The sequence below is a fragment of the Cryptomeria japonica genome, chromosome 8, assembly GCF_030272615.1.
Source record: "Cryptomeria japonica chromosome 8, Sugi_1.0, whole genome shotgun sequence".
NCBI classification, from domain to species: domain Eukaryota; kingdom Viridiplantae; phylum Streptophyta; class Pinopsida; order Cupressales; family Cupressaceae; genus Cryptomeria; species Cryptomeria japonica.
The window spans coordinates 338,836,740-338,852,844 of record NC_081412.1 but is presented as its reverse complement, the minus strand read 5'-3'; positions in this window follow the sequence as shown (position 1 = coordinate 338,852,844).

Below are 16,105 nucleotides of genomic sequence, written 5' to 3'. Positions count from 1 at the left end.
TCTAAGAATATGATGTACATCAAAATTGTGTTTTGATGCTACCAACTTTGGAATTGGGACTTGTGTCTTGAATCCTTGTTGTGCCTCCAAACACTAATTTTTATGCTCCAAAAACGAGGCTTTTGAGGCACAACCTCCAAAATTAGGTTCTAAGAATACCATGTCTGTCAAAATCATGTTTTCACACTATTTGCTTGAGAATCGGGACTTGTGTCGTGAAACCTTGTTGTGCCTTTAAACATTGATTTTGATGTTTTGAAACTGGAGCTTTCGAGACAGACGCTCCAAAATGAGGTTCTATGAATACGATGTGCATCAAAATCACGTTTTGAAACTGTAGGCTCTGGAATAGGGACTTGCATCTTGAAAGCTTGTTGTGCCTTCAAACACCAATTTTGATGCTTCGAAACTGAAAATTTTGATGTATAAGATCCAAAACAAGGTTCTAAGAATATGATGTGCGTCAAAATCAAACTTTGACGCTACTGGCTCCACAATTAGGACTTGCATCTTTAAACCTTGTTGTGCCTCCAAATATCGATTTTGATGCTCCAAAACTAGGGCTTTTGAGGCACAATTTCTAAAAATAGGTTTTGAGAGCACAATGTGCATCAAAATTGAATTTTGATTCTACTGGCTGTAGAATCGGGTGTTGCATCTTGAAACTTGGTTGTGCTTCAAAACAATGATTTTGATGCTCCAAAACCAGGGCTTTCGAGGCACAAGCTTTGACATGAGATTCTAAGAGCACGATGTGCGCAAAAATCAGATTTTGACGCTATTGACTCTAGAATAGGGACTTGCATATTGAAACCTTGTTGTGCCTCCAAACATTGATTTTGATGCTCCAAAAGTGCGTCTTTCGAGGCACAAGCTCCGAAATAAGCTTCTAAGAGAATGATGTGTGTCAAAATGGATTTTTTACGCATTAGGATCTGGAATAGGGACTTGCTTCTTGAAACCTTGTTGTGTCTCAAAACATTGATTTTGATTTTCCAAAATCAGGGCTTTCAAGGCACAAGCTTCGAAATGAGGTTTTAAGGGCACGATGAACATCAAAATTGCGTTTTGACGCTACCAACTCTGGAATTGGCACTTGTGTCTTGAAACCTTGTTGTGCCTCCAAACATCAATTTTGATGCTCCAAAACTAGGGCTTTTGAGGGACAATTTCTAAAATAGGGTTCTAAGAGCACAATGTGCATCAAAATTGAATTTTTATGCTACTTGCTCTAGAATCGGGGCTTGCATCTTGAAACCTTGTTGTGCCTCAAAACACTGATTTTGATGCTCCAAAACCGGGGCTTTCAAGGTTATATCTTCGAAATGAGGTTCTAAGAGCACGATGTGTGAAAAATCAGATTTTGATGCTATTGACTCTAGAATCGGGACTTGAATCTTGAAACCTTGTTGTGCCTCCAAACATTGATTTTGATGCTCGAAAGGTGGGTCTTTCGAGGCATAGGCTCCGAAATAAGATTCTAAAAGAATGATGTGCGTCAAAATGGAATTTTGACGCTACAGGCTTCGGAATAGGGACTTGCTTCTTGAAACCTTGTTGTGCCTCCAAACGCTGATTTTGATGTTCCAAAATCTGGCCTTTCAAGGCACAAGCTCCAAAATGAGGTTCTAAGAGCACGATGTAAATCAAAATTACGTTTTGATGCTACCAACTTTGGAATTGGGATTTGTGTCTTGAAACCTTGTTGTGCCTCCAAACACTAATTTTTATGCTCCAAAAAAGAGGCCTTTGAGGCACAACCTCTGAAATGAGGTTCTAAGAACACCATATTTGTGAAAATCGTGTTTTGACGCTATCAACTTGAGAATCGGGCTTGAAACCTTTTTGTGGCCCTAAACAATGATTTTGATGTTTTGAAACTGGAGCTTTTGACCTAGACGCTGCGAAACGAGGTTCTAAGAGCATGATGTGCATCAAAATCATGTTTTGACACTACAAGCTCCGGAATAGGGACTTGCGTCTTGAAAGCTTGTCGTGCCTTCAAACACCAATTTTGATGCTTTGAAACCAAAGATTTTGAGACCATAAGCTCCAAAACAAGGTACTAAGAGAACGATGTGCGTCAAAATTAAATTTTGTCGCTATCGGTTCTAGAATTAGGATTTGCGTCTTAAAACCTTTTTATGCCAGCAAACATCGATTTTGTTGCTCCAAAACTAGGGCTTTCGAGGCACAATTTTTAAAATAGGGTTCTAAGAGCACAATGTGCATCAAAATTGAATTTTGATGCTACTGGTTCTAGAATCAGGGCTTGCATCTTGAAACCTTGTTGTGCCTCAAAACACTGATTTTGATGCTCCAAAATCGGGGCTTTTGAGGCACAAGCTTCGAAATGAAGTTCTAAGAGCACGATGTGCACCAAATCAGATTTTGACGCTATTGACTCTAGAATCAGGACTTGCATCTTTAAACCTTGTTGTGCCTCCAAACATCGATATTGATGCTCCAAAACTGGGGCTTTTGTGGCACAATTTCTAAAATAGGGTTCTAAGAGCACAATGTGCATCAAAATTGAATTTTGATGATATTGGCTATAGAATCGGGGCTTGCATCTTGAAACCTTGTTGTGCCTCAAAACACTGATTTTGATATTTTTAAACTAGGGCTTTTGAGGCACAAGCTTCGAAAAGAGGTTCTAAGAGCATGATGTGGGCCAAAGTCAAATTTTGACGCTATTGACTCTATAATCGGGACTTGGATCATTGAAACCTTGTTGTGCCTGAAAATCAGAGCTTTCAAGGCACAAGCTCCAAAATGAGGTTCTAAGAGCACGATGTGCGCCAAAATCAGGGTTTGGTGCTATTGATTCTTGAATCGGGACTTGCATCTTGAAACCTTGTTGTGCCTCCAAACACTAATTTTTATGCTCCAAAAACAAGGCTTTTGAAGCACAACCTCTGAAATGGGGTTCTAAGAACACCATGTTTGTCAAAATCGTGTTTTGACGCTATCAGCTTGAGAATCGAGACTTGTGTCTTGAAACCTTGTTGTGCCTTTAAAGATTGATTTTGAGGTTTTCAAACTGGAGCTTCCAAGCCACACATTGCGAAACAAGGTTCTAAGAGCACGATGTGTATCAAAATCACATTTTGACACTACATCCTCCATAATAGGGACTTGAATCTTGAAAGCTTGTTGTGCCTCCAAACACCAATTTTGATGCTTTGAAAAAGAAAAATTTGAGGCATAAGCTCCAAAATAAGGTTCTAAGACCATGATGTGCGTCAAAATCAAATTTTGACACTTCCAGCTCCACAATCAGGACTTGCATCTTGAAACCTTGTTGTGCCTCCAAACATCGATAACGAGGTTCTAAGAGCATGATGTGCATCAAAATCATGTTTTGACACTACAGGCTCCGGAATAGGGACTTGCATCTTGAAAGCTTGTTGTGCCTCCAAACACCAATTTTGATGCTTTGAAACCGAAGATTTTGAGGCATAAGCTCCAAAACAAGGTACTAAGAGAATGATGTGCATTAAAATTAAATTTTGTCGCTATCGGTTCCAAAATTAGGACTTGCATCTTGAAACCTTGTTGTGCCAGCAAACATCGATTTTGATGCTCCAAAACTGGGGCTTTTGAGGCACTATTTCTAAAATAGGGTTCTAAAAGCACAATGTGCATCAAAATTGAATTTTGATGATATTGGCTCTAGAATCGGGGCTTGCATCTTGAAACCTTGTTGTGCCTCAAAACACTGATTTTGATGTTCCGAAACTAGGGCTTTTGAGGCACAAGCTTCCAAATGAGGTTCTCAGAGCACGATGTGCACCAAAGTCAGATTTTGACGCTATTGACTCTATAATCGGGACTTGCATCATTGAAACCTTGTTGTGCCTCAAAATCAGAGTTTTCAAGGCACAAGCTCCAAAATGAGGTTCTAAGAGCATGATGTACATTAAAATTGCGTTTTGACACTACCAACCTTAGAAATAGGATTTGTGTCTTGAAACGTTGTTGTGCCTCCAAACACTAATTTTTATGCTCCAAAAAAGGAGGCTTTTGAGGCACAACCTCCGAAATGGGGTTCTAAAAACACCATGTTTTTCAAAATGGTGTTTTGATGATATCAGCTTGAGAGTCAGGATTTGTGTCTTGAAACCTTGTTGTTCCTTTAAACATTTATTTTGATGTTTTGAAACTGGATCTTTCAGCCACACGCTCCGAAATGAGGTTCTAAGAGCATGATGTGCATCAAAATCATTTTTTCACACTACAAGCTCTGGAATAGGGACTTGCGTCTTGAAAGCTTGTTGTGCCTCCAAACACCAATTTTGATGCTTCGAAACTGAAGATTTTGAGGCATAAGCTCCAAACAAAATTCTAAGAGCACGATGTGTGTCAAAATCAAATTTTGACGCTACTGGCTCCAAAATCAGGACTTGCATCTTGAAACCTTGTTGTGCCACCAAACGTCAATTTTGTTGCTCCAAAACTGGGGCTTTTGAGGCACAATTTCTAAAATAGGGTTCTAGGAGCACAATGTGCATCAAAATTGAATTTTGTTGCTACTGGATCTAGAATCGGGGCTTGCATCTTGAAACCCTTTTGTGCCTCAAAACAATGATTTTGATGCTCTAAAACTGGGGCTTTCGAGGCACAAGCTTCAAAATGAGGTTCTAAGAGCACGATGTTTGTCAAAATCAGATTTTGATGCTATTGACTCTAGAATCTGGCCTTGCATCTTGAAACCTTGTTGTGCCTCCAAACATTGCCTTTGATGCTCCAAAATTGGGTCTTTCAAGGCACAAGCTCTGAAATGAGCTTCTCTTCTAAGAGAATGATGTGCATTGAAATGGAATTTTGACGCTACAGGCTCCGGAATAATGACTTGCTTTTTGAAACCTTGTTGTGCCTCAAAACATTGATTTTGATGTTCCAAAATCAGGGCTTTCAAGGCACAAACATGATGTTCTTAGATCCTCATTTCCAAGGTTGTGCCTCAAAATCCTCATTTTTGGAGCATAAAAATTAGTGTTTGGAGGCACAACAATGTTTCAAGACACAAGTCCCAATTCTAGAGTCCGTAGAGTCAAATCTCTATTTTCATGTACATCGTGCTCTTAGAACCTCATTTCAGAGCTTGTGCCTTGAAAGCTCTGATTTGGGAACATGAAAATCAGTGTTTGGAGGCACAACAAGGTTTAAATTATCAAGTCCCTATTCTGGAGCTTGTATCGACAAAATTCCATTTTGACACACATCATTCTCTTAGAAGCTCATTTTGGAGCTTGTGCCTCAAAAGACCCAGTTTTCGAGCATCAAAATCAATGTTTGGAGGAACAACAAGGTTTCAAGATGCAAGCCCCGATTCTAGAGCCGGTAGCATTAAAATTAATGTTTGGAGGCACAACAAGGTTTCAAGATTGAAGTCCCGATTCTAGAGTGAATAGCGGCAAAATCGGATTTTGGCATACATCGTGCTCTTAGAACCTCATTTCACATTGTGCTCTTAGAACCCTGTGTTTAGAAATTGTGCCTCAAAAGCCCCAGTTTTGGAGCATCAAAATCGATGTTTGGAGGCACAACAAGGTTTCAAGATGTAAGTCCTGATTCTAGAGCCGGTAGCATCAAAATTTGATTTTGACGCACATCGTGCTCTTAGAACCTTGTTTTGGAGCTTATGCCTCAAAATCTTTGGTTTCGAAGCATCAAAATTGGTCTTTGTAGGAACAACAAGCATTCAAGACGGAAGTCCCTATTTCGGAGCCTGCAGTGTCCAAACGTGATTTTGATGCGCATCTTGCTCTTAGAACCTCGTTTCGCAGCGTGTGGCTCGAAAGCTCCAGTTTCAAAACATCAAAATCAATGTTTAAAGGCACAACAAGGTTTCAAGATACAAGTCTCGATTCTCAAGCTGATAGCGTCAAAACACAATTTTGACAAATATAGTGTTCTTAGAACGTCATTTTGGAGGTTGTGCCTCAAAAGCATCATTTTTGGAGCATAAAAATTAGTGTTTGGAGGCACAACAAGGTTTCAAGACACAAGTCCCAATTCCAAAGTCGGTAACATCAAAACACAATTTTGATGTACATCGTGCTCTTAGAACCTCATTTCGGAGCTTGTGCCTTGAAAGCCCTGTTTTGGAACATCAAAATCAGTGTTTGGAAGCACAATAATGTTTCAACAAGCAAGTCTCTATTCCGGAGCCTGTAGGGTCAAAAATTCATTTTGACGCACATCACTCTCTTAGAAGTTCATTTCAGAGCTTCTATCTCGAAAGACCTAGTTTTGGAGCATCAAAATCAATGTTTGGATGCACAACAAGGTTTCCAGATGCAAGTCCTGATTCTTGAGTCAAAAGCGTCAAAATTTGCTTTTGGCGCACATCGTGCTCTTGGAACCTCATTTCGAAGGCTTTTGCCTCGAAAGCCCGAGTTTCAAAGAATCAAAATCAATGTTTTGAGGCACAACAAGGTTTCAAGATGCAAGCCCTGATTATAGAGCCAGTTTTATCAAAATTCAATTTGATGCACATTGTGCTCTTAGAACCCAGTTTTGGAGTATCAAAATTGATGTTTGGAAGCACAACAAGGTTTCAAGATGCTAGTCTTGATTCTAGAGCCGATAGCGTCAAAATTTGGCTCTAAAAGCACGATGTGCGTGAAAATCAAATTTTGACGCTATCGGCTCCAGATTCAGGACTTGCATCTTGAAACCTTGTTGTGCTTCCAAACATCAATTTTGATGCTCCAAAACTGGGTTCTAAGAGCACAATGCGCATCAAAATTGAATTTTGATAAAACTGGCTCTAGAATCAGGGCTTGCATCTTGAAACCTTGTTGTGCCTCAAAACATTGATTTTGATTCTCTGAAACTCGGGCTTTCGAGGCACAAGCTTCGAAATGAGGTTCCAAGAGCACGATGTGCGCCAAAATCATATTTTGACGATATTGACTCTAGAATCAGAACTTGCATCTTGAAACCTTGTTGTGCCTCCAAACATTGATTTTGACAATATTGACTCTAGAATCAGGACTTGCTTCTTGAAACCTTGTTGTGCCTCCAAACACAGATTTTGATGTTCCAAAATCAGGGCTTTTAGGGCACAAGCTCCGAAATAAGGTTCTGCATGATGTACATAAAAATTGCGTTTTGACGCTACCGACATTGGAATTGGGACTTGTGTCCTGAAACCTTGTGGTGCCTCCAAAAACTAATTTTTATTTTCCAAAAATGAGGCTTTTCAAGAACAACCTCCGAAATGAGGTTCTAAGAACACCATGTTTGTCAAAATCATGTTTTCACACTATCAGCTTGAGAATCTAGACTTGCGTCTTGAAACCTTGTTGTGCCTTTAAACATTGATTTTGATGTTTTGAAACTGGAGTTTTCGAGCCACACGCAGTGAAATGAGGTTCTAAGAGCATGATGTGCATCAAAATCATGTTTTTATACTACAGGCTCCAGAATAGGGACTTGCATCTTGAAACCTTGTTGTGCCACCAAACATCGATTTTGATTCTCCAAAACTAGGGCTTTTGAGGCACAATTTCTAAAACAGGGTTCTAAGAGCACAATGTGCATTTTGATGCTACTAGCTCTAGAATAGGGGCTTGCATCTTGAAACCTCGTTGTGCCTCAAAACACTGATTTTCATGCTCCAAAACTGGGTCTTTCGAGGCACAAGCTCCAAAATGAGCTTCTAAGAGAATGATGTGCATCAAAATGGAATTTTGACCCTACAGGCTTCGGAATAGGGACTTGCTTGTTGAAAATTTGTTGTGCTTCCAAACACTGATTTTGATGTTCCAAAATCAGGGCTTTCAAGGCACAAGCATCGAAATGAGGTTCTAAGAGTACGATGTACATCAAAATTGCGTTTTGATGCTACCGACTCTAGAACTGGGACTTGTGTCTTGAAACCTTGTTGTGCTTGAGAATTGGGACTTGTTTCTTGAAACCTTGTTGTGACTTTAAACATTGATTTTGATGTTTTGAAACTAGAGCTTTGTTGCCACACACTCTGAAACGAGGTTCTAAGAGAACGATGTGCATCAAAATCATGTTTTGAAACTACAGGCTCCAGAATAGAGACTTGCGTCTCGAAAGCTTGTTTTGCCTCCAAACACCAATTTTTATGCTTTGAAACCAAAGATTCTGAGGAATAAGCTACAAAATAAGGTTCTAAGAGCACGATGTGTGTCAAAATCAAATTTTGACGCTACCGGTTCCAGAATCAGGAGTTGCATCTTGAAACCTTGTTGTGCGTCCAAACGTCAATTTTGATGCTCCAAAACTGGGGTTTTGATGCACAATTTCTTAAAAAGGTTTCTAAGAGCACAATGTGCATCAAAATTGAATTTTGATGCTACTAGCTCTAGAATCGGGGCTTGCATCTTGAAACCTTGTGCCTCAAAACACTGATTTTGATGCTCCAAAACTGGGGCTTTCAACGCACAAGCTTCGAAATGAGGTTCTAAGAGCATGATGTGTGCCAAAATCAGATTTTGATGCTATTGACTCTAGAATTGCGACTTGCATCTTGAAATCTTGTTGTGCCTCGAAACATTGATTTTTTCGCTCCAAAATTGGGTCTTTCGAGGCACAAGCTCCGAAATGAGCTTCTAAGAGAATGATGTGTGTCAAAATGGAATTTTGATGCTACAGGCTCCGGAATAGGGACTTTCTTCTTTAAACCTTGTTGTGCCTCCAAACACTAATTTTGATGTTCCAAAATCCCCACAAGCTCCGACATGAGGTTCTAAGAGCACGATGTACATAAAAATTGCGTTTTTACGATACTATGGAATTGGGACTTGTGTCTTGAAACCTTGTTTTGCCTCCAAACACTAAATGTTATGCTCCAAAAATGAGGCTTTTGAGGCACAACATCCAAAATGAGGTTCTAAGAACACCATGTTTGTCAAAATCATGTTTTTATGCTATCAGCTTGAGAATCGGGACTTGTGTCTTGAAACCTTGTTGTGCCTTTTAACATTGATTTTGATGTTTTGAAACTGGAGCTTTCGAGACAGACGCTCCAAAACGAGGTTCTATGAATACGATGTGCATCAAAATCACGTTTTGAAACCGCAAGCTCCGGAATTGCTTCTTGAAACTTTGTTGTGCTTCCAAACACTGATTTTGATGTTCCAATATGAGGGCTTTCAAGGCACAAGCTGCGAAATTAGGTTTTCAAAGCATGAGGTACACCAAAATTGCGTTTTGACGCTACCGACTCTGGAATTGGGACTTGTGTCATGAAACCTTGTTGTGCCTCCAAACAGTAATTTTTATGCTCGAAAAATGAGGGTTTTGAGGTACAACCTCTGAAATGAGTTTCTAAGAACACCATGTTTGTCAAAATTGTGATTTGACGCTATCAATTTGAGAATCGGGACTTGTGTCTTGACATCTTGTTGTGCCTTTAAACATTGATTTTGATATTTTGAAACCTTATCTTTCGAGCCACACGCTCCGAAACGAGGTTCTAAAAGCACGACGTGAATCAAAATCATGTTTTGACACTACAAGCTCCATAATAGGGACTTGCATCTTGAAAGCTTATTATGCCTCCAAACACAAATTTTGATGCTTCAAAACCGATGATTTTGAGGTATAAGCTCCAAAAGAAGGTTCTAAGAGCATGTTGTGCGTTAAAATCAAATTTTGACACTACCGGCTCCAGAATGAGGACTTGCACCTTGAAACCTTGTTGTACCTCCAAACATATGTTTTGATGCTCCAAAATTAGGGCTTTTGAGGGACAATTTCTAAAACAGGGTTCTAAGAGCACAATGTGCATCAAAATTGAATTTTGATAAAACCGGCTCTAGAATCAAGGCTTGCATCTTGAAACCTTGTTGTGCCTCAAAATACTAATTCTGATGCTTTGAAATGAATTTCTAAGAGCACGATGTGTGCCAAAATTAGATTTTGACGCTACTGACTCTAGAATCGGGACATGCATCTTGAAACCTTGTTGTACCTCCAAACATTGATTTTGATGCTCCAAAATTGGGTCTTTCGAGGCACAAGCTCTGAAATGAGATTCTAAGAGAATTATAAGCATCAAAAGTGAATTTTGAAGCTATAGCCTCTGAAATAGGGACTTGCATCTTTAAACCTTGTTGTTCCTCAAAACGCTAATTTTGATGCTCCGAAACCGGGGCTTTCGAGGCACAAGCTTCGAAATGAGGTTGTAAGAGCACTATGTGCGCCAAAATTAGATTTTGACGCTATTGACTCTAGAATCGGGACTTGCATCTTGAAACCTTGTTGTGCCTCCAAACATTTATTTTGATGCTCGGAAACTGGGTCTTTCGAGGCACAAGCTCCAAAATGAGCTTCTAAAAGAATGATGTGCGTCAAAATGGAATTTTTATGGTACAGGCTCCGGAATAGGGACTTGCTTGTTGAAACCTTGTTGTGCCTCCAAACACTAATTTTGATGTTCCAAAATCAGGGCTTTCAAGGCACAAGCTCTAGAACGATGTTCTAAGAGGACGATGTACATCAAAATTGCGTTTTGACGCTACCAACTCTGGAATTGGGACATGTGTCTTGAAACCTTATTGTGCGTCCAAACACTAATTTTTATGCTCCAAAAATGAGGCTTTTGAGGCCAACCTTCGAAATGAGGTTCTAAGAACACCATGTTTGTCAAAATCGTGTTTTGACGCTATCAGCTTGAGAATCGGGACTTGTGTCTTGAAACCTTATTGTTCCTTTAAACATTGATTTTGATGTTTTGAAACTAGAGCTTTCGAGCCACACGCTCTGAAATGAGGTTCTAAGAGCACGATGTGCATCAAAATCATGTTTTGACACTACAAGCTCCGGAATGGGGACTTGCGCCTGGAAAGCTTGTTGTGCCTCCAAACACCAATTTTGATTCTTTGAAACCAAAGATTTTGAGCCATAAGCTCCAAAACAACGTTCTAAGAGCACAAAGTGCGTCAAAATCAAATTTTGACGCTATCAGCTCTAGAATTAGGACTTGCATCTTGAAACCTTGTTGTGCTTCCAAGCTCCAAAACTGGGGCTTTTTAGGCACAATTTCTAAATCAGGGTTGTAAGAGCACAATGTGCATCAAAATTGAATTTTGATACTACTGGCTCAAGAATCGGGGCTTGCATCTTGAAACCTTGTTGTGCCTCAAAAAACTGATTTTGATGCTCTGAAATCGGGGCTTTCGAGGCACAAGCATCGAAATGAGGTTCTAAGAGCACGATGTGTGCCAAAATCAGATTTTGACGCTATTGACTCTAAAATTGGGACTTGCATCTTGGAACCCTTTTGTGCCTCCAAACATCTATTTTGATGTTGCAAAATCAGGGCTTTCAAGGCACAAGCTCCAAAATGAGATAAGAGCATGATGTACATCAAAATTGTGTTTTGACGCTACCAACTCTGGAATTTGGACTTGTGTCTTGAAACCTTGTTGTGCCTCCTCCAAACACTAATTTTTATGCTCCAAAAATGAGGCTTTTGAGTTACAACCTCCGAAATGAGGTTCTAAGAACACCATGTTTGTCAAAATCGTGTTTGAATGATATCATCTTGAGAATCGGGACTTGTGTCTAGAACCTTGTTGTGCCTTTAAACATTGATTTTGATGTTTTGAAAGTGGAGCTTTCGAGCCACACATTTTGAAATGAGGTTCTAACAACACGATGTGCATCAAAATCATGTTTTGACACTACAGTCTCCGGAATAGGGACTTGCATCTTGAAAGCTTGTTGTGCCTCCAAACACCAATTTTGATGCTTCAAAACCAAATATTTTGAGGGCACGATGTGTGTCAAAATCAAATTTTGATGCTACTAGCTCTAGAATCAAGACTTGCATCTTGAAACCTTGTTGTGCCTCCAAACATTGATTTTGATGCTCCGAAACTGGGGCTTTTGAGGCACAATTTCTAAAATAGGGTTCTAAGAGCACAATGTGCATCAAAATTAAATTTTTATGCTACTGGCTCTAGGATCGGGGCTTGCATCTTGAAACCTTGTTGTGCCAATAAACACTAATTTTGATGCTCTAAAACCAGTGCTTTTGGGGCACAAGCTTCGACATGAGGTTTTAAGAGCACAATGTGAGCCAAAATCAAATTTTGACGCAATTGACTCTAGAATCGGGACTTGCATCTTGAAACCTTGTTTTGCCTCCAAACATTGATTTTGATGATCCAAAACTAGGTCTTTCAAGGCACAGGCTCCAAAATGAGCTTCTAAGATAATGATGTGCGTGAAAATGGAATTTTGACACTACAGGCTCCGAAAAAGGGACTTGCTTCTTGAAACCTTGTTGTGCCTCCAAACACTGATTTTGATGTTTCAAAATCGGGGCTTTCAAATACCTTGTGCCTCCAAACACCAATTTTGATACTCTCAAACCGGGGCTTTCGGGGGACAAGCTCCGAAATAAGGTTCTAAGAGCACAGTGTGCTTCAAAATCTTATTTTGAAGCTCCAAAACTAGGGCTTTCAAGGCACAAGCTATGCAATGAGGTTCTAAGAGCACTATGTGCGCCAAAATCAAATTTTGACACTATTGACTCTAGAATCAGGACTTGCATCTTGAAATCTTATTGTGCCTCCAAACATTGATTTTGATGCTCCAAAACTGGGTCTTTCGAGGCACAGGCTCCGAAATGAGCTTCTAAGAGAATGATGTGCATCAAAATGGAATTTTGACACTACAGTATCTGGAAAAGGGACTTGCTTCTTGAAACCTTGTTGTGCCTCCAAACACTAATTTTGATTTTCAAATTCGGGGCGTTTGAGGCACAAGCTCCGCAAACAAGGCTCTAAGAGCACCATGTGCATCAAAATCACGTTTCGACGCTACTAGCTCTGAAATTGCAACTTCCGTCTTGCAACCTTGTGGCTCTAAACACCAATTATGACGCTCTCAAACCGGGGCTTTTGGGGGACAAGCTCCGAAATAAGGTTCTAAGAGCACAATGTGCTTCAAAATCATATTTTGACACTGCTGGCTTTGGAATCAGGACTTGCATCTTGAAACCTTGTTGTGCCTCCAAACACCAATTTTGATGTTCCAAAAATGGGGCGTTCAAGGTGCAAGCTTCAAAACAAGGTTCTAAGAGAACAGTGTGCATCAAAATTGATTTTTGATGCTACCAGCACGAGAATCGGGACTTGCATCTTGAAACCATGTTGTGCCTCCAAACAATGATTTCTATGTTCCAAAATCAGTGCTTTCAAGGCACCAATTCCGAAATGAGGTTCTAAGAGCACGATGTACATCAAAATTGCGTTTTGACACTACTAACTCTGGAATTGGCACTTGTGTCTTGAAACCTTGTTCTGCCTCCAAACACTAATTTTTATGCTCAAAAACGAGGATTTTGAGGTACAACCTCCGAAATGAGGTTATAAGAACAAGATTGCTATCAAAATTGTGTTTTGGTTCTATCCGCTTGAGAATCGGGACTTGTGTCGTGAAACCTTGTTGTGCCTTTAAACATTGAATTTGATGTTTTGAAACTGGAGCTTTCGAGCCACACGCTCTGAAATGAGGTTCTAAGAGAATGATGTGCATCAAAATCACGTTTTGACACTACAGGCTCTGAAATAGGGACTTCCATCTTCAAAGCTTGTTGTGCCTGAAAAAATCAATTTTGATGCTTCGAAACCAAAGATTTTGAGGCAGAAGCTCCGAAACAAACTTCTAAGAGCACGATGTGCATCAAAATCAAACTTTAACGCTACCGGCTCCAAAATCAGGACTTGCATCTTGAAACTTTGTTGTGCCTCCAAACATCGAATTTGATGCTCCAAAACTAGGGCTTTTGAGGCACAATTTCTAAAACAGGGTTTTAAGAGCACAATATGCATCAAAATTGAATTTTCATGCTACTGGCTCTAGAGTCGGGTATTGCATCTTGAAACCTTGTTGTGCCCCAAAACATTGATTTTGATGCTAAAAAACCAGGGTTTTCAAGGCACATGCTTCGAAATGAGATTCTTAGAGAATGATGCGCCAAAATCAGATTTTGACGCTATTGACTCTAGAATCAGAACTTGCATCTTGAAACCTTGTTGTGCCTCCAAACATTGATTTTGATGCTCGAAATCTGGGTCTTTCGAGGCACAAGCTCTGAAATGAGCTTCTAAGAGAATGATGTGCGTCAAAATGAAATTTTGATGCTATATGCTCCAGAATAGGGACTTGCTTCTTGTAACCTTTTTGTGCCTCAAAACATTGATTTTGATGTTTGCCAAAATAAGGGCTTTCAAGGCACAAGCTCTGAAATGAGGTTTTAAGAGCATGATGTACATCAAAATTGTGTTTTGATGCTACTGTCTCTGGAAGTGGGACTTGTGTCTTGAAACCTTGTTGTGCCTCCAAACATCGATTTTGATGCTCCAAAACTAGGGCTTTTGAGGTACAATTTCTAAAACAGGGTTCTAAGAGCATAATGTGCATCAAAATTCAATTTTGATGCTACTAGCTCTAGAATCGGGGCTTGCATCATGAAACCTTGTTGTGCCTCCAAACATTGACTTAGATGTTCCAAAATAAGGGCTTTCAAGGCACAAGCTCCGAAATGAGGTTCTAAGAGCACAATGTACATCAAAATTGCGTTTTGACGCTACCGACTTTGGAATTGGGACTTGTGTCTTGAAACTTTGTTGTACCTCCAAACACTAATTTTTATGATCCGAAAATGAGGCTTTTGAGGCACAACTTCCGAAATGAGGTTCTAAGAACACGCTCTGAAATGAATTTCTAAGAGCATGATGTGCATCAAAATCACGTTCTAAGAGCACAATGTGCGTCAAAATCAAATTTTGAGGCATAAGCTCCAAAACAAGGTTCTAAGAGCACGATGTGCATCAAAATCAAATTTTGACACTACGGGCTCCAGAATTAGGACTTGCATATTGAAACCTTGTTATGCCTCCAAACATCGATTTTGATACTCCAAAACTGGGGCTTTTGAGGCACAATTTCTAAAATAGGGTTCTAAGAGCATAATGTGCATCAAACTTTAATTTTGATGCTATTGGCTCTAGAATCGGTGCTTGCATCATGAAACCTTGTTCTGCCTCAAAACACTGATTTTGATGCTTCGAAATGAGGTTATAAGAGCGCGATGTGCGCCAAAATCAGATTTTGACACTATTGACTCTAGAATCGGGACTTACATCTTGAAACTTTGTTGTGCCTTCGAACATTGATTTTGATGCTCGAAAACTGGGTCTTTCCAACCACAAGCTCCGAAATGAGATTCTAAGAGAATGATATGCGTCAAAATAAAAATTTTATGCTACAGGCTCCGGAATAGGGACTTGCTTCTTGAAACCTTGTCGTGCCTCCAAACATTGATTTTGATGTTCCAAAATCAGGACTTTCAAGGCACAAGCTCCGAAATGAGGTTCTAAGAGCACGATGTACATAAAAATTGCGTTTTGATGCTACCGACTCTGCAATTGGGACTTGTGTCTTGAAACCTTGTTGTGCCTCCAAACACTATTTTTTATGCTCCAAAAATGAGGTTTTTGAGGCACAACCTCTGAAATGAGGTTCTAAGAACACTATGTTTGTCAAAATCATGTTTTGATGCTATCAGCTTGAGAATCAGGACTTGTCTCTTGAAACCTTGTTGTGCCTTTAAACATTGATTTTGTTGTTTTGAAACTGGGGCTTTTGAGGCACAAGCTCTGCAATGAGGTTCTAAGAGCACGATGTGCATCAATATCACGTTTTGACACTACAGGCTTCGGAATAGGGCTTTCAAGGCACAAGCTCTGAAATGAGGTTCTAAGAGCACGATGTACATCAAAATTGTGTTTTGACACTACCGACTCTGCAAATGGGACTTGTGTCTTTAAACCTTGTTGTGCTTCCAAACACTATCTTTTTATACTCCAAAAATGAGGCTTTTGAGGCAAAACCTCTGAAATGAAGTTTTAAGAGCACGATGTGCTTCAAAATAGCATTTTGACACTACCGGCTCTGGAATCGCGACTTGCATCTTGAAACCTTCTTGTGCCTCCAAACACCAATTTTGATATTCTGAAACCGGGGCATTCAAGGTGCAAGCTTCGAAACAAGGTTCTAAGAGAATGATGTGCATCAAAATTGAATTTTGATGCTACCAACACGA